General features: G+C 47.9%; 1 protein-coding gene and 3 non-coding genes across 4 annotated transcripts in view; all 4 read right to left on the minus strand.

Annotated features, from left to right (window-relative positions):
• The window catches only part of Prosap (SH3 and multiple ankyrin repeat domains prosap), a 228,490-nt gene extending 210,400 nt beyond the window's left edge, over window positions 1-18,090 (minus strand). The window contains exon 1 of the mRNA XM_075675787.1: window positions 18,019-18,090. The gene's annotated coding sequence lies outside the window, so the exon portion shown is untranslated. The remainder of the gene's footprint in view (window positions 1-18,018) is intronic.
• LOC142565115 (U5 spliceosomal RNA) lies at window positions 9,439-9,565 on the minus strand. The gene has a single exon (XR_012824800.1). It is a non-coding gene; the product is annotated as a U5 spliceosomal RNA (small nuclear RNA).
• On the minus strand, window positions 12,497-12,623 carry LOC142565117 (U5 spliceosomal RNA). The gene has a single exon (XR_012824802.1). It is a non-coding gene; the product is annotated as a U5 spliceosomal RNA (small nuclear RNA).
• On the minus strand, window positions 16,161-16,287 carry LOC142565114 (U5 spliceosomal RNA). The gene has a single exon (XR_012824799.1). It is a non-coding gene; the product is annotated as a U5 spliceosomal RNA (small nuclear RNA).
• Window positions 18,091-19,315: the final 1,225 nt, after the last annotated feature.

Consider the following 19,315-nt stretch of genomic DNA (forward strand, 5'->3'; position numbering starts at 1 on the left):
TGATTGGTTTTCCGAAGCCGTCTGCTACAGATGCAAGAAGGCGTTCGACCGGACAACGTTTTCGATTCGCTCGTAGGCATTTTCTGCTCCAAATTCTAAACCAAAAACCGTCAAGGAATAGACAGCGAATTCCTTTTTCGAGACGGTTCAGTAACCGCCGTCACCAAACAAATCGCGTGATCATACGGGCCCGATTGCTTGCGCCAATTCGTCTACTGCGCTCTAAAACAAAAGATACGAGATGCGTCATTCGTTTTCGCAAGCACTGATCGATGCGCAGCGTAAATTACAAGAGGCCGTCTGTATGTTTATTCGATCCTCGACAAGGGGACACTCGGAGAATGCGTAGCGCCATCTTTTCTAATTAAGCCTACAACGACTGCTGCTTCCGCGCTATGTGCTATTGCAGACGTCGGGTGATCGATGCGCAGGTCGCTGCAGAGTGAAAACTTGAGTTTGCGAACCAGCTGGCGAGACCTTTTTTTAACCCGGAAGTACACGATCACTACTAACAGTGCAAGCACCAGCCCTCCAGCAGCTTATATAACCGGAAGTGGCTTCTGAACCAACGACAACGCATTAAAGGAATTACCAAAAATGTCGGCACCAACACATGAAATCTGTCGTTAATACTGAAGCCACACAGACTAACTCTATTATTGAGAATCATTCTTTGAGAACTTCAGGCAGTTTGGATCTATCTATCTATCTATCTATCTATCTATCTATCTATCTATCTATCTATCTATCTATCTATCTATCTATCTATCTATCTATCTATCTATCTATCTATCTATCTATCTATCTATCTATCTATCTATCTATCTATCTATCTATCTATCTATCTATCTATCTATGTCGTCATGCCGTCGTGGACGTCTCTTCAACTGGACATATATCACAATAGGCGTGCGGCGGCATGATATGCTTGATTCCAAAAGCATCGTCATCTCTGATAAAACACAGTGTTTCGTCCAAATTTCTCAGTGCGGTACGCGGAGATGATTAAGCCGACGAATCAGAGGGCAAATACACGGACAATTCACCTGGAGCCGATCTGGAGCCGTATCTCTAACGAAACAATTATCTCCTGTATTCAATTGTCAGCCTCCGTAGCGTAGGGTGATCCTTCCAAGAGGTATACAGTGGGTGCAAAGCTGTGCGAGCCAGCAATGAAGCGCAACAGCACGCAGTGAAAAATAATCGTATAGCAAAATCTAGCCTCCCCGCCTCCCCCCGAATTCTCGTCACCCGACTTGATACCTCCATTTAAAAACAGTCAATATGGGACCGGCTGCAAGGAGCACACGGCATTCCTGCTAGAACAGTTTTAATCAAGCCAATTACTAGAATACGACCTGCGTTCTTCTAATACCACAGGCATCTGCCCACTTTATCAGTTAATTCTGCTTTATAGGGTGACCCGAACAAGGGTCTTTCAGATTGTTCGCGATAGCTGCGAAAACTTTACTCTCGCCAGCGAGCCTGCCGAACTGTTCCACAAGCGCTTATATAAACCACGTGCTGCATTCGTACTTGGAATTGCTTAGAGGCTAGGTCACTCTCTTGTATACCGGTTATTGCAACTCGTTCAGGCATCCCGCTTTGCCTTCCCTGCGCATCGGACAACTGGACACCGCTCAATTGCAGGAGCTATGCGACCGAAGGTTTTCCGCGCAAACAAGACGAAGACGGAAGGAAAAACCATAGGTAGAAAGAGGACGAGCGCTGGTCGCACGTTTTCCCACATCCTATGCACGACTTCTCAGTCCCGCATTTTGTGTTTTGATTCCTTCTGGCCTCGTCTTGTTTGCTTGCGGTGAAAAAATCTGCGTTGTCGCTGAACCGACCAGCCTGTTAGTTCGGCTACTACCGACATTGTGGTCACTGCTTGTATCCCACATAAAGCACATTAACGAGTCTATAGCCAGCCGAATGCAATACCACAACCGCTGGAGCCCAGCTGGTCATTGACGTACTAGAACTGGAAATCCGTTAAAAAATAAAAAGTGTTTTTATCGCCAGGTGTACAAGGTTGCGACATCAAAACGCTATCCCCACCTATACCATGTACATGTCTTTGGGCGGTAAAATCGTAACCGTACTTATTCAATCTTTCCCCTGTACGCTCTTTCCTTGCTCGTTCGTGGTCACGTGAGTAGAGGCACCGCAAGAAGACACCTTCTCCCTTTGCCCAGGGGGGTATTCTGTAAGTGTCCACCTATAGTGGACATGCCCATTTTGTCTGCTGCTGGAGTTCTAATTGGCTGGGTTTGGGCACGCGTCAAATGGAGACAGGTGCTACCAGCCAATCAGCACTTTACCAGCAGACAAAATTAACGTGTCCATTAGGTGGACCGCCCCCCCCTTCCCCCCCTCCATGAGGGTACTTGTGAGTCAATTCAGTGAGTTTTCCGCTAATTCCAAAGGACCACATGACGACGTGCTACGGCCGTTGTGGGCTCACACAGAGAGCCGATTGTAATATAACTAATCTCTCTCGCACGCATGTGGTGACTCTCTTGCTGGGGCGTTCTGCTGTTCAGCACTTGGTCGCGGGGGTTCAATTTCCAACCGCGGCGGCCGCATTTCGATGGCGGCGAAGTGCAAAACAACGCTCGTGTACTTAGATCTAGGTGTACGTTCGAGAAACCCTGGTGGGCAAACTTAAACGGGAGCGTTCCGTTGAGACGTCTCTCGTCAGAATCAGAATCGGTTTCAATCAGATGATTAGAAATATTACAGCATGTTAATATAGATAAGGAGGTCCCAAAGTCAAAGACTGCAATTGGACCTTCTTTAGAAGTTTAACGTAATAAAGCACAGATTACAGCAGTTGCACAGACTACAGCAGTGTAGCCTCAGTGTTGCCTAATTGCGACGTTAAACCACGTCAGTCAATCAATGAATCAATCGAAGAACACGTGTTGGCCAAAATTGTCCGGAAGCCCTACACTACGGCATCTGTCCATGCACCAGTGCTGATTTGGGACTGTAAAGGTAATGAATGAATGAATGAATGAATGAATGAATGAATGAATGAATGAATGAATGAATGAATGAAACAATCAATCTCTCTCTCTCTCTCTCTCTCTCATTCTCTCCAAAACACGCGCCTCCTCCCTGCGGCTTCTCAATGAAGACTTGTTGTTCCAAGCAACAACGTAAAACTGAGCAAACGGGCAAAAGGTGCACCGGATAAGAAATCCTTGGGTCCCTCGTTTCGGCAGATTCGACGATGGCAGATGTTACGGCGGCCTCGCGAAATCAATCGTCCCGCCGCCTCGAGGCGTCCTCCCTGCCCGGTCTTTCTTTCATCGACGAGCACAACCGTGGCGTTGACCATCGGGCGGAATCGATCTCTGCTCGTCTTGGCATGGATTACGTCCCGCAAGCAAAGCTCCTCCTCGCGGTCCCTCAAGAGGAGGACAGGAAACGAAGCAACAGCCGGCCTTAGGAAGGCGCGCCTTCGATCCTCGGAGTCCCAAGGAGGAATCCACTTCGCTATTCTTTCGCACATCGTTGCCACGCGACCGACGCCAAAGGAGTTGAAGATGTTCGACTACGAACAACGATAGGGCAGAAAAGCCGCAATGCGAGATAGAGAGAGAGAGAGAGCTCCCTAATAAATGCTGGATAGGTTTTCCAGGTGGCGTGCCTGTAGCAGAGAGAGAGAGAGAGAGAGAGAAAGACGAAGGAAAGACAGGGAAGTTAACCAGAGAATATCTTCGGTTGGCTACCCTGTACCGGGGCAAGGGGAAAGGGCTGCGATATATTAGAGTGAAAAATGAATACGTAAATAAAGAAAGCAAAGACACCGCACAAAATACAGAACTTTTTTCTGTGGACGTTTTCACGCATTCTGCGAAGGTATTACGTGGTGTTACACAATGTCAAAGTCCCACTATTACATCCTCCGTCACACAATGCAGAGCCATAACTTGTCACACAGTCCAGTGTCCCTTAAATAAACGCAGCGGTGCCTTCACAGCGGCTTCCCGCTGACGTTCGTGTAAGCCAGTTTCCAAGAATGTGTTGTTGTTTTTTCCCCGAGTGGGCGCTTGTCCAGTTTGTATAGCGTGGCTGAGATGGCTGTCTGCTCTTTGCGGGTTAAAACGAGGGCACTCGCAAAGAAGGTGCGCAATCGTTTCACTGCAGCCGCAGAGGTCACAAAGTGGGCTATTGGCCATCCCGATCAGAAAGGAGCGCGCACTTGAAGATGCTCAGACGTCAGAAGTGCACGCCTTCGAATTCCGGCCTATAGCGAGGTACTCCAGACGGGTATGATGAAAAATGGAAATTAAACTGCGGTGTAATGACGGCATTGCGTGTGTACGTATTAACTGCATTTGTGCTCCTTTTCCGACGAAAGTGTACGCATAAGCGCAAAACTATGTGTGTAACTGTACCACATGTTCAGAAGCCAAGGAGCCAGCCGGCTCCGTACTTGTGCACAAATATCCCCTTTTATCATGTCGATAGCAAGAAAAAAGAAACGAAAGGAGCCTGCACAGTGCACGCCACAGACACATGTATAGTGTCAACAATGCAAAACAAACCTCAACACGCAACATACGGACAAACTAAAACATTTCATTGAGACTATAGTAGACCTCGACAAGGCTTAAAATACCTTCGTTAAAGTGCACACAGAGTTAGTCCGTGAGTCTGTACATGTCGTAGCTCAAGGCATGAGAGTCTTCGGTAAATATTCAGTGCGGACATTAGGGCTGTTCTTTCTAACGCGAATATAGCCTGCAAGGGCAGATCGAGTGGGCAGTGTTTCTTCGTGTGTTGCACGTTGGGCGCCGTAGCGATCTTAACCGCTTAATTTTTTTTTAATGAGAACTCCATAAATGTATCAAGTTCAGCTTAGATTATTCTTTTGTGTGTGTGTGATAGAGAGAGAGAGGAGGGAAGATGGATGTAGATGTTCTGAAAGGGAAAACTGTCATTCCCTTACGAGTAGCCAGATGCTAGAGAGGAAACGCGCCCCAAGGAGTATATCGGAAAAGAGGCTTCACAGTGGCAGGTAAAAAATTCATCCTGATCCGGGGATCGAAACCTGGACCAAGGCTTTTCGGGGCGGTCGCACTATCAAATTTCAGCTAACTATAGGGGCTATCGGGTCGCAGAGCGAGGCTGCATTAAGCGACAACTCGAAGCACCATGGACATATAATATTACAAATCATTACTGCGGAAATTCTCAAGGTGGAGAAGAATGTTGATACTAATGGCAGAAGATTATAGGTTTAGACATGGCGAATTCCGGTCTCGTAGCATGCCCAATGTGTTTGCGATTTCTAAAAGCTCGGCAATCGTCTTCGTGATGCACACGCGCTCCAGCATTCTGCGTAAAAAGAAAGTTCATTGGCCGATTGGTTTTCACGAAAAACAATTACTTGACTGTGAGGTACGCTCTGTACTTGAACATCAAAACTAGAGCCCTCGAAAGGCGTGGTGGCCTAAGACGACTCGACGATGCAGCGCTCACCGAAGTTAAGATATTGGGACCCTCGACCTTCATCCCCACAGATCGAGAGTCACAGAGAGTCACTAGAGGCCCGTGGCATCTTTAAAGAGAAAATTTGATTTATTTTTTTTTGTTTCCTTTCTATATGCTTCTCGCCCAGTGCAGGGTAGACAATCGTATGCAACCTTCCTGGTTGAACACCCCGCCTTTTCATTCTCTGTTTTATAGAGAACGAACAATGCGCCTTTAAAGGTAAATTAAAGAGAAAATTAATTGAGGTCTATTAGTAGATTGCCAAAAGGCGCAAAATGAGAGACCTGTGGCTACACAGGCCTTGTTGTTCCCGCGTCAGCTCGTCGTGACGTCATAAATTTTGATGGTGTCGGCTCTGGTCTAGTTAAATTTTGATCGGTAAAGTTGGCTTACATTGTGTTGTTATGCGCAGAACTTATCGAGTTTCAAGAACTGCAGCCAAAACTCGTTATAACGAAACTGGATATCACGAAATAACGGATATAACGAATGAAGTGAAGTTGCCCCAGAAATCCCCCCCCCCCGCGATTCACCTTGCAGTACATGCAATAATGGATATAACGCAACAGTGGATATAGCGAAGTAATTTTGCCCTTCTTTTCAACGTCATTCTAACGAGATTTTATTATTACTGAGCCTCGACAGCCCGAAATACAAGGGAAAAAAGAAACCTTGAAATCCGTGTAGCCACACTGGCATGACAGTGGTTGGATGTCGGCGCGAAATTTAAAAAAAAATTCTCTTCGACTTTCCTTTTCTTTATTAAACAACCTATTAGCGCTAAATAAAGAATATAGTGTTTTGAACGAATGCTTTATCGATCTATTCTCTTTAGTATCTATTCAAAGGAACACTATAGAGGGTGTCTAAAGTGTGTCAAAGGACTGCCTAGCCGTGAGGACGCTTTGAGGAACACAGAAATCACGATTGTAAACCTTCATTGCTTTTTCGTCCGCTGCACGCTTGAGCAAAGGTGCGTGATCGCCCCCCTCGCAACCGAATCACGATCCAACGCACATCGTGCGAATACGCGGCCATCTTTACGACACACTGCCCCCAGCGGGTGGAAACGGAGGCTCTCGGCGCAGCCGCCGAACCGCACTCTCAAAAACGTTCCGCAATCGGAGTTCCACCGCATCGCAGCACGCACCCACGTCTACGCGGCAGGCCGAGGATCGCGCAAGTGCAGTACACACCACCTCCTCCTCAACACAAACCACTCCTTAATGGAGGCAACACGGACGCAAATGTAGCGTACACGCCGCTGCTACGAAATGCAACCCCGTTGCCGTCCCCCCACCTCATCAGCCTCTTCACTGTGCGCACCCCATCGCTACCACAGTCCACAGCTCACGTGACCGGCCACAATATGGGCGCAGCCGCCGCTGCGCACCTAGTGACGGGAAGAGGAACTGAAAGCGAAAGGCCAGAAGAAGACCGCGGAGCAGGGTGGCCTTGGTGATTAGTGGCGGACACTGCCCTCTGGCGGCGCGGCATCGCCCAAGTTGCTGCGGCACTCCCGTGGCATACGGGGTCGGCGCGACCTTTTCCCTCCCGCTGCATACTGGGTCAATTAAGAGACGCTCGAGCAGCAGCGCTCGCTGCCACTGCTGCATCGATATTCCATTTCGCCATCATCGCGCGCACGCTCCGAGGCTTCCCGGAGGCGTGATCGCGCGCAGAGGAGGAGGAGGAGGGTGTTCACGGGAGCGAGGCGCCGGATGCTATCTGGGTCGGCTTGCGCGCAACAGTGGCTCGCGCGTTAGGCACGCGGAGTGTTCCAGAAGCACGCTGGTTCGAAACGTACGCGGAGGTCGACCACTCTTACACCGCTCGGGAAGACCTAATTCCAAGTGTTCAACCCGACGTGACTGTAGGACACATGGCCAGCAACATGGCTGGAGCACAAATACTGCGACATGACTAGACATCAGTTCACGGAAAGTTAAAGGGACAGTAATAGAAAATATTAAGTTGAGCTAAATTGAGAAATTAGGCTTCCGTAATAACATTGAATCAACACGGCAAGCGGCGCGAGTTGGTGACTGAACATAATCCTAGGTGTGGGCAGGGCATCCGGGTTGCGCTGCCCACACCTAGGAATAAGCAATAACACATTTGTCATTTGTAGCGAGAAAATGACGAAAACAGAAAATTCGGGTGGCGCCACCTGGAGCTAACTGTGGTACCTCACGTGTGACGTCACCAATGACTGAGAGAGTGCCATAGAGGGAGGTCACGTGGAGATTACCTCAACTACTCCGTTATGGCGGAGACGGGTCAAAATTAGGAGCAGCATTAGCACCTTATGTAGTAAGTTTCTACCCAACGAAGTGACAGGTGCACAGAAAACGACGATAGAATTCCAGACGAAAACTTATCGATCTAGCTCGATTTATTATTATTATTATTATTATTATTATTATTGACTATTACTACTGCCTTACTGATACTTATTATTCAGCTGGAGGATTCGCGAAAAGCTTAGGTCGCGTCAAGTAATTCTGTAGCAGGAGATGGACACAGGTACCTCAAAACATGCACGATTGCAAGTCATTGACAGAGGTCTTCGTCCTGGCTGTTGCATCGGCATGAAATAGGCTAATGATGATAACGGATTGAGGCTGGTGATACGATTGTTTAACGTCGGGCTCATGCGGAGGTAGAGGTGCGACACGTGACCGAGCACCAGCGGGACCGGAAGCAGGCGCGCATGCGCAATTCCACCGGCGCGTGGCCGTGAACCGGGGCCTGGCTGGGCGCATGGGATTAAGGGAAGCGTCAGTAAGGACGCGCATTCCTCGTCATTCAAAATGTCATTTTCGCGGAATTTCCACCGAATGTCAGCGGCCACATCTTAGCAACACGGAAAGAGGCCTAGCACTTTCTGGACACCGTTGGTCTCTCTATACTTAAATAAGGCGCACGTCAAACGGCGATGAGTAGTGACGAGGTGGGCGATCAATAAAAAAAGGTATCATTGTTCAGCTATTCGTTCAATTCTAAACTTATTCGCTGCGACAGCAGCATTCTCGCGTAGTGAAGACCACCGTCTTATTTATTTATTCTTTTCTTGTTTTCCTTTTCGTCGAGCAACTCCTCCACCCCCTATAAGAGTATGGGCAAGAAGCCGGCGGTTACACAGTTTAGTTTGCGGTGGGAGGATTTGTGCAATCGTACACAATTGAGCTTGAACTCCTCCGACTGTGCTCCAACTAGTGTGACACGCGGGCGCGATGCAGCGTGCACTTAAGACAACTCCAGCTGTGTAGAAGGAACAGCGTCCCGGCAGCTACCAGGCGTCTCACAATGCCGGCGCGATGAGCGGCGCCAAGAACGCTGCAGACGTCGCATCTAGACGGTGTACACGAGATGAGATCGACGGGAAACGGCCGGCGTTAGTTAGCCAGCGCTCAGCGAAAAATTAGACAACCGCAGTTTGACCTTTACTGCCAGTTCCACTCAGAATAATGCAGGCACACAGCAACTCGGCAAGAACGCTAGTGTGCTTAATAAGGTGCAACGCTCATTATGCAACGGACGCTGCCCACGGTTCGTCGTTTTTTCTTGCAACTAAACGCACCACGCGTCTCTGGAGACCCTCTATAACCTTCCGCGCGTGCGCTATCAATAGCGGAACAGCACGGCGACGCCGGGAATGTGCCTCGAGCGCCTGTACGATTGCTATCGCAATGAAAGACATTCGCCAACTACGGCGAACTCCGCGGCCTCCGCAGCGCGGCCTCACCACGCTTCCGGCGACTCTCCTCTGCCGCCGAATCGGCAGGCGTTTGCCAGAAAGCGCGCAGTGGTATTCGCTCCGTCAGGACTGTAGTGGACTGACAACCGACGCCACGATAGAGTGAGCGGTCCGTACAACATACGGCATGATGATGTAACATGAAATCTTTCCTTGGATCGAGTTGATAGGCCCCACCCAAACGAGCAGGGCCTCGCAAAAATTGGCCTGTAGGCTCATTGAAGTGTCCCTCCCCACGGTAACCTTTAGTAAAAGGCGAAAGGTTAGTGCGTGTGAGCTGAGGAAAGACAAGAGCGAATGCCACAAGTCGGTTGCAATAAATGACGGCATCGGAGCGGACCGTCATAGTGGAACAAGCTTAGATAGTTCTTCTACGCATACAATATTGTTTTTCTATTGCGTATCAAGTTTCATTTTAATAAATCCACAATAATAGCCCCTGAGCAAAAGTACTGTCATTTAAGAATGTTTCGCAGTGTTTGCCTAAAAGCGTACCTGCACCAAAATGTGCCAAACTTTTCCGCTCATTTGATGATTATAACGTACGGGCGTTACCGAGAGAGAAGAATGAAAGGTCACGGTGGCCGCGTTTAGATGGGGGCGAAATGCAAAAACACCCGTGGTGCTTAGATTTAGGTACACGTTAAGGAACCCCCGGTGGTCCAAATTAATCCGGAGTTCCCCGCTCCGGCGTGCCTCATAATCAGATGGTGGTTCTGGCACGTAAAACCTCATGATTTAATTTTCTGTTACGTACTCTTAAGCTGCAGGATTCGTGCAAAATTTAGGTCCCTCTAATTAATTATGCAGCAGGAAATGGAGTCAGGTACCCCAAGACATGCATAACTGCAAGTCATTGGCAGATAGATGCCTTGGTCCTGGAAGTTGCACCGGCATGAAATAGGCCGATGATGCGGCTGCGTCGGGTTCATGCGGAGGTAGAGGTGGGACACGTGACCGAGCACCAGCGAGATCGAAGTGGGTGCGCATGCGCAATTCCACCGGAGCGTGGCCGTGAACCGGGGCCTGGCTGGGCGCATCGAATTACGGCAAGCGTCAGTGAGGACACGCGTTCTTCGCCATTGAAAACGTCATGTTCATGGAATGTCCAGTGAATGACAGCGGCCACGTGTTAGCAACACGGGTAGAGTCCTAGTGCTTCCTGACCACCGTTGGTCTCCCTGTAAAGAGGGTGTTTCAGCAAACACCTTCAAAAATCTTTAAAAGTTGCCTGTGGCCGATATCACAATTCTAGTTCATGAGGTGGTCTACTCAACGTGGCGGACAAGAAACTGAGATGCAAAATCGACCAAACAATAAAAATTCTCTAATTATGTATTTAACTAATTACATTATGGCCAATATTGCAATTTACAAATTATAGCAGTGGATTTCGCAAGGCGGATTCACTTGGAACGAATTTTCAAGATCACACTAGTTTCGAGCTATGAATTCCCGAACTTTGGAGAGAAATGCATCGGCGTTTCAGTTAATTTGTTAAGAAAACGTCGTTTCATGCACTGAAGCACACAAGTAACTGGAACGCGAAGTTCGGGAATTTATAGCATGAAACTAGTGTCATTTTGAAAATTCGTTGCAAGTGGATCCGCCTTGAAATGTCCACTGCTAGAATTTGTAAATTGCAATATGGGTCATAATAAGGTAACTAACTAAAAATGTAATGAGGGAATTCTTGTTAATTACTCGATTTTGCACTTCAATTTTTTGTGCAAGTAGTGTCCACCGCTTCGAGTAGACCGGCTCGTAAACTAGAATTGACTATCTGCCACAGGCAACCTTTAAAAATTTTGAAAGTGTTCGCTGAAACACCCTGTATATAGGGCGCACGTCAAACGCCCGTAAGTTGTGAGGATGAGGGGCGGTCATTAACACATGGCACCAGTGTTCAGCTATTCCTTCAGCAGTGAAGTCATTTGCTGCGACAGCAACATTCTCGGACAGAGAAGACCACGGTCTTATTATTTTTTTTCTTCTCTTCCTTTTCCTCAAGCAACTCCTCTCACCAACTACAGGGATATGGGCAAGAAGCCAGCGGTTACACAGATTAGGAAGGGGTAGGGGATTTGTGTAGTCGTATACAATTGAGCCAATTGAGCCAATTACCAGTACTCACGTATGGGGCAGAAACCTGGAGGCTTACGAAAAGAGTTCTGCTTAAATTGAGGACAACGCAACGAGCTATGGAAAGAAAAATGATGGGTGTAACGTTAAGGGATAAGAAAAGAGCACATTGGGTGAGGGAACAAACGCGAGTTAATGACATCTTAGTTGAAATCAAGAAAAAGAAATGGGGGGCAGGGCAGGACGTGTAATGAGGAGGGAAGATAACCGATGGTCATTAAGAGTTACAGAATGGATTCCAAGGGAAGGGAAGCGTAGCAGGGGGCGGCAGAAAGTTAGGTGGGCGGATGAGATTAAGAAGTTTGCAGGGACAACATGGCCACAATTAGTAGATGACCGGGGTAGTTAGAGAAGTATGGGAGAGGCCTTTGCCCTGCAGTGGCCGTAACCCGGATGATGATGATGATGATGATGATGATGATACAATTGAGCTGGAACTCCTCCAACGGTTCTCCAACTAGTGTGACAAGTGAGCACGATGGAGCGCGCACGTACGGCAACTCCGGCTGTGTAGAAGGAACACCGTCCCAGTAGCAACCAGGCGTCTCACAATGCTGGCGCGATCAGCATCACCTATTGATAACGCTATAGACGTCGCACCTAGACGGTATACACAAGACGAGACCGACGGGAAACGGCCGGCGTTAGTTAGCCAGTGCTCAGCGAAAAATCTGATAACGGCAGTTTTGACCTTTACGGCGAGCTCAACTCAGAATAGTACATGCACACGGCAGCTCGGCAAAAACGCTAGTGTGCTTAACAAGCTGCAACGCTCATTATGCAGTGGTCGCGGCCCAGAGTTCGTCGTTTTTCTAACAGCCAAACGCAATATACACGCGTCTCTGGAGACCCTCTATAATCTTCCGCGCGTGCGCGATCAATAGCGGAACAGCACGGCGACGCCGGAAATATGCCTCGAGCGCCGGTACAATTGTTTCCGTAATGTAAGGCAATCCACGGCTACGGCATACTCCGCGGCAATGCCTCACCACGCTTCTGGCGCCCGTCCTCAGCCGCGGAGTACGCGGACGTTGGTCGTGGTCACACAGATCTGCACGTCAATCTTTCATTGGATTGAGATGATAGGCCCCACCCAAACGAGCAGGGCCCCACAAAAATTGGCCTAGAGGCTCATTCAAGTGCCCCTCCCCACGGTAACCTTTAGTAAAAGGCGAAAGGTTAATGCGGGTGAGCTGAGGAGAGACAAGAGCGAATGCCGTAACTCGGTTGCAATAAATTACGGCATCGGAGCGGACCGTTACAGTGGAACGAGCTTAGCCAGTTCTTCTACGCATATAATATTGGTTTTCCCATTTACCTATAAGTTTCAGCTTAATAAATACACATGAACTGCATCTGAGCTAAAGTTCTGTTATTTAAGCTTTTTCACAATGTTTACCTAAAATCGTAGCTGCAGAAAAGTGTGGCACACTTTTCCGCTTCTTTGTTGATTAACATACGGGGTCTAGCGAGGGAGAATAATGAAAGGCCACGGCGGCCGCATTTAGATGGGACCCATACTGTAGTTTGGGAGCCGTTTATTCTCTGGTGGGCCAGCATACAAGATTAACCCCCTCGTTCTTCTAGAGTGACAGGCTCTCCGGATTTCTCTTGGATTGTCGAAATTTGTTCCTAATAATATATTATGTCAAGAAGCCCGATTACCCATACTTGCATGCAGATTCCGCATTCTTACAGTAAAAGCCTACTTAAACATTTACGCGTCTTCATTAACCCTTTGAGACGATGTCTACACAATTGTGCACAGCGGAAGAGTGCATCAACAGCAAAAGCACTGATGAAAGTAATGGTATTCAAAATGTGTTTCATACATCTTGAGACACTTATTATTGGAACTCTGCTGCAATTTTGTATAACGTGCAGAATGTTTTAGCAAAATGAGTGGGAAGGTAGACAGCTGGGTGTTTTTACTCTGTGTCAGTATGTTGTATGTAGCGGGTTCACTTCTTTCATTGTTTTTTACAATGTCGTGCACCAGGCATAATTTTCAAGTGGCTGGATAAGTGCTTTTCAAGCTTTTCAAAACACGAAATAGTACATGTTCTCATATTTTGCGTTCCTGTAGTGAGTTTTCGCGTGAAGTCGAAATTTTGTAGACTTGACAAAACTCGCTAAACGATTGAAAACTCTTTAATATTTTGTACAGCTGTGCACTTTCTACGATTCTGAAAATGCAAGAGATGTGGTGAAAGCAACTTTTCAATCAACGGGATAAAGTGACGTCTGAAAGGGTTAAGATGAGTGCAGTATGTATTTATTAAGGAAACATCTGCGTTCTTTGAAGAAACATGATCGCGCCTACGCAACCCGCAGTTTCTTTTTGTGCAAGCACAACTAGAACCACGAGAAGCTCAGATACGCGAGATCATTCGCCTCGAACAACCCGTAAAGACTATTAAAATAGAATTTGAGCACGTATTTACTTCAGATGCTAAACTCCTACCAACTACACATCAAATCGGATTGTGGCAAGATAATTTAGCGCAATCTAAAATTAATAATGGAATACCGACGGATGCAGCAATTTGTGAAGGGAAAGCGGGTGTAGGCATTTGTTCTGAGGCGCTATCCTGGTCGTATTTAGCCCGACTTCCTCATTTTACACCTACACTTCAAGCAGAATTATTAGCAATTATTTTAGCTCTTCGAAAGCATCCTGTTAAGTTCTCCGACAGCTGCAATGGTGACCGATTCGTTGTCAGTGTGCAAAGCGCTCAGCTCATCCTCAGACAGTACAGTTTTGAATGAACTAGAAGCACTAATACCTTCGACCTTACATCTAGTGCGCTTGGTATGGGTACCAGAGGTCACCGTGGTTTGTTTTTAAATGAAATGGCCGTTACACTTGTACGCACGTCCCTATACGTGGGCCAAGGAGTCACGTATGTTCTGCGCACTTCTGTTTACACCACCGCGGCTAGATTCAGAAAGCTATATCTCTTCTAAAATACTCTGAAAATCAGACACTCCAAATAACGGGCTTGAAGCATTTGATTTACCCTTGGGACAATCAATAGTGTCCCACCCGTAAATCGGAACTCTCCATCACAAAATTACGACGCCGCATATTCCACCTCTAAATTTTTATCCGCACAAGTCTGGTCTGGCGCTGTCCCCTCTGCACGTCATTTCTGTAAAGAACCTGAAACCATTGGTCGTTCTTTATTAAGCTGCGGCCGATTCGCAATCGAGAGAAATAAATACTTTGAAATTACGTTGCGAAAATTTGGCATTGCTGTATAAACACTGAAAACATTCTCTCCTTTGATGCAACTGCATTCGGATTTAGGCACAGGAACATGCGCAGGGCCGTAGGCGAGCTTCTTGGTGACTCAAGGAGGATGCGTAGTTAATTCGCCGATTTATTATTTTACAAAATTCCAATTTAGCCTAATTTACTGATTCATTACTTATTAATTTACAAAATTCCGATTCGGTTGATTAAAATTTATAACGTTCAAATTTATCCTTTCAAAAATACGTTTTTTCTATAAGCGTTTCCGTTTAACCCCCGGGTTCTTGGCCAATCCCCCCTAGTGGGCAAGCGCTATGACAAAGGAAGCAAGCAAGCAAGCAGGACGCGGGCGAGATGCAAGAACATCCGTATAGATTTACGTGCATGTTAAGGAACCTCAGGTGGTCCACATTATTCCGGAGTCCCCCCTACTACGGCGTGTCTCATAATCAGATGATGGTTTTTGCACGTAACACCCCATAATTTAAATTTTTGTTACTTATTAATCAGTTGCAGGATTCGTGCAAAATTTAGGTCTCCCTAAGTAATTCTGTAGCAGCAAATGGAGTCAGGTATCCCAAGACATGCCTAATTGCAAGCCATCGACAAAGGTCTTGGTTCTGGCAGTTGCATCGGCATGAAATATGATGATGATGATAACGTATCGCGGCTCCGCTTATTTTTGTCTTGTCTTCCTTTTCCTCAAGCAACTCCTCTCTACAAATACAGGGCAATGGGCAAGAAGCCGGCGATTACACGGTTTAGATTGGGGTGGGGGGATCTGTGCAGTCTTACACAATGGAACTGGAACTCCTTGGACGATGTTCCGACTAGTCTGACACGTGGGCGCGATGCAGCGTGCACTTAAGGCAACTCCAGCTGTGTAGGAGGAACAGCGTCCCGGCAGCGACCAGGCGTCTCAGAATGCCGGCGCGATGAGCGCCGCCAATAACTTTGCAAACATCGCACCTGGATGGTGTACACGAGACGAGATCGACTGGAAACGGCCGGCGTTAGTTAGCCAGCGCCCAGCGAAAAATTAGATAACGGTAGTTTGACATTTACTGCCCGTTCCACTCAGAATAGTGCATGCACACAGCAGCTCGGCAAGAACGCTAGTGCGCTTAATAAGGTGCAACGCTTACTATGCAACGGACGCTGCCCACAGTTCGTCGTGTTTCTTGCACTCAAACGCACTACACGTCTCGGCAGACCCTCTATTCCGAGACCTTCCGCGCGTGCGCTGTCAATAGCGGAACAGCACGGCGACGCCGCAAATGTGCCTCGAGCGCCGGTACGATTGTTGTCGCAATGAAAGACAATCGCTGACTACTGGATACTCGGCGGCACTGCCTCACCACGCTTCTGGCGACCGTCCTTTGAATAGCAGTGGTCTGACACTTGCGGAGACAGACGCAGACATCAACGTACCGACATAGCAGCGATACAATCCTGCGAAGTATCATGCAATCTTTCTTTGGATTGAGTGGGTAGGCCCCGCCCAAACGAGCAGGGCCTCGCAAAAATTGGCCTGTAGGCTCATTAAGGTGTCCCTCCCCACGGTAACCTTTAGTAAAAGGCGAAAGGTTAATGCGAGTGAGCTGAGGAGAGACAAGAGCGAATGCCGCAAATCGGTTGCAATAAATGGCGACATCAGAGCGGACCGTCATAGTGAAACAACCTTAGCTAGTTCTTCTGCGCATATAATATTGGTTTTTCCACTTACGAATGAAGTTTCAGCTTAACAAATGCAATAACTGCTTCTGAGCTAAAGTTCTGTTATTGAAGTTTATTCGGAATATTTGCCTAAAGGCCTAGCTGCACAAAAGTGTGGCACACTTTTCCGCTTCTCTGTTGCCTAACATGCGGAATTTAGCGAAAGAGAAGACCGAAACCATGGTATCAGAACTTCAGCGCTGATGCAGATATCACCTTCGGTGGACGTTGATAAGATAAGCCTGCGGACGCAACGCCCGTCGCTTCAGTCAGGCGTCGCGCTGGACGCCACGTCGCACGAGAGGGAACGATGACCCCCAGTTACAGCGACGAGTAGGATTAGGGTGACTCGTTAACGCGGGACCATGCCTTGGCCACACTGCGTGAAGTCCTAAAAAATTAAGATTATGGGGTTTTACGTGCCGAAACCACTTTCTGATTATGAGGCACGCCGTAGTGGAGGACTCTGGAAATTTCGACCACCTGGGGTTCTTTAACGTGCACCTAAATTTGAGTACAGGGGTGTTTTCGCATTTCGCCCCCATCGAAATGCGGCCGCCGCGGCCGGGATTCGATCCCGCGACCTCGTGCTCAGCAGCCCAACACCATAGCCACTGAGCGACCACGGCGGGTGTGAAGCCCTAGTGGAGCTCCAGCATGGCAGGTGTGGCCGCGAAACCCGCGCACGTGCAGCGTTGTCCGAAGGCGTGGCCTCCTGTCGTCTGCTACATATATTGAGGAAAACTCGGCCAACCTAACTTCCTAACCTAAACCTTAAATCTAACGCCCTCACGGCGAAGTCAGCCTTGTGTTTGTGTACGTCATTTAAAAGGGGGCCTGCGGGTCCACCAACTTGGCCATGAGTGAATTTTCGCAGACGTCGGTAGACGTTTGTGTCGCGGGAAAACTATTTGGCCCCATTTCCGGCGCGTGGTCAGCGTCTTCGGTTATCCGCTGGGTCCCGGAGTATCGTTCAAAGGACGCCTGGCCGCAGCCACAACGGTTCTGTCAAGCCACCACGCTATAGTGGCGACGTAATTACTCGCTCACGCCAGTCCTTCCCCTATGGGGGAAGATGGCAAAAAGAAAAAAAAGCGGGCAATATGGGAAAGAAGCACGCAGAGCATGCGAGCCTGCATCGCTTCTTGCTGCCGCATAACCTTCGTAGCTGTACACCATGGAGGACGAAAGAAAGTGAGGGAAGGTCATAATAATGCGAGATGCATTGAGAATAGTGTGCCGGAAGTCGGGCGTTATTTTAGGCTTCGCTTGTCCTCGTTTTGCGAGGCAGAATCAACAGAAAGTGTTGTCACATATTCGGCTTGAACTCTCGCATGGGATTAGTCGGCGGAGCAAAGTGCTCCGAGAAGGAGACGCGCACGGCTCCGACAGGGGAAAGGGTAGATAGCGAGGAGGAGAGCAACTGCCCCATAAGTTGTAGGTGCCGGTCCGGTCAGGCTTGACAGAGAGTGACGTCAGGGCCTACCTCTCTCTCTTCGTCCATGCTGTGCGCCAATCGCAGACCGTGTCCTTTCGCTGACGTCACAGTACACCAGCGGCGTCAGCACAGAAACGTCCGTGCCGCAGGCGGCGCTGCTGTATGCAGCGCGTTAAGACTATGTGCACACCCACTCACCGTCACGCCATCGCGGAGTCATCTCCGGGCAAATGGCGACTGCTCCGTCCTTCTCTCCACCACTGGGCCCGGTGCTCCCAATCACCGCCTTCGGGCGAGGACACTGCGGAAAGGGTATAATGTTAGATTTTGGGTGAATGGCGTTGATGATGACGATAATGATGATGATGATGATTTTGATGACGATGATGATGATGATGATCTCTAACGACACCATTTTTTTTAAATCGTGACGAAGACAAATAGTCACCCAGCCTTTGTGAGCTACTCACGTGTTAACCTATCGCAATCTAGCACTCTGCCTGTCTCCTTAATCTAACAAAGGGAAGTTTATTTTGACATTCATCAAACCGCAAATGTGCAAAACCACAAGAACTGCGACTCGGTTTTTCTTCCACATAACTAGAAAAAAAACACATATGCGAACAAATACATTAATGTGCTTTCACAGTAGGGCCGCGCAGGGCCCCACATACAGGTTGCTATAGAAAGGAAGTTTATTCAACGAAAACGCTCTGTTGATACGTGTACTTACACGCTAAACGCTTTTAATTTGCACCAGTATCTATTATACACACGCTCGACGAAAAATTCAGCACCAAAAATGCAGCTTTGCGAAACGTGCTTTATGTCTATGCTGCAAGCTACATAGTCTACTAAAACGCAATGGTACGCATTTCACCGATGTTAAAGAAAGGCAGAAAAAGGGGAAAGAAAAATAAGCTGTTACTGTAAGGAACCCTCAGTACGGCACTGCCGGAAACTCGATTCTTTCCTGCTCGCATTGCGAAAAACGTGTGTGTGCCAGCGCTTTATAAAAAGGCATCAACCCCGTTAGCTTCGAGTTGGTCAAGTAAGTAGGCGAAGAGCGTTTGCAAAATACTGCGTAAGGAACGCTACTTGGAAACGCTTCCTTAAATATACCCTCGAATGGATTATTAAAGTTGAAACGCTAACTTGGAAAGGGCACGAATTTTGTACAAGTTTATGCAAGCATCAAGTTGCTTAGTCATGAAGAACCAACCAGACTGCCCTCAAGCCTTCCTCAAATAGTTTTATTTTTATGCCGCCACATATACTATGGCACATGTCAAACATGTTTCTTTTTCGATGCTTACAAAGAGTTTCCTGAAAACAATAAAATGCTTGTTTATACGATTTTGTCGACTCCTATTTCCGTTTCCCTGTCTTGTTTTCGAATGGTTTCCGTTGTTGCTTGTTGTGGCTGTATTACGAACGACGCCAGGGCAGCCTGCTTTTACATTAGCCTATATTTTCCCACGTCCTCGGCGCTTAA

Source organism: Dermacentor variabilis, chromosome 11 (assembly GCF_050947875.1).
Source record: "Dermacentor variabilis isolate Ectoservices chromosome 11, ASM5094787v1, whole genome shotgun sequence".
NCBI lineage: Eukaryota > Metazoa > Arthropoda > Arachnida > Ixodida > Ixodidae > Dermacentor > Dermacentor variabilis.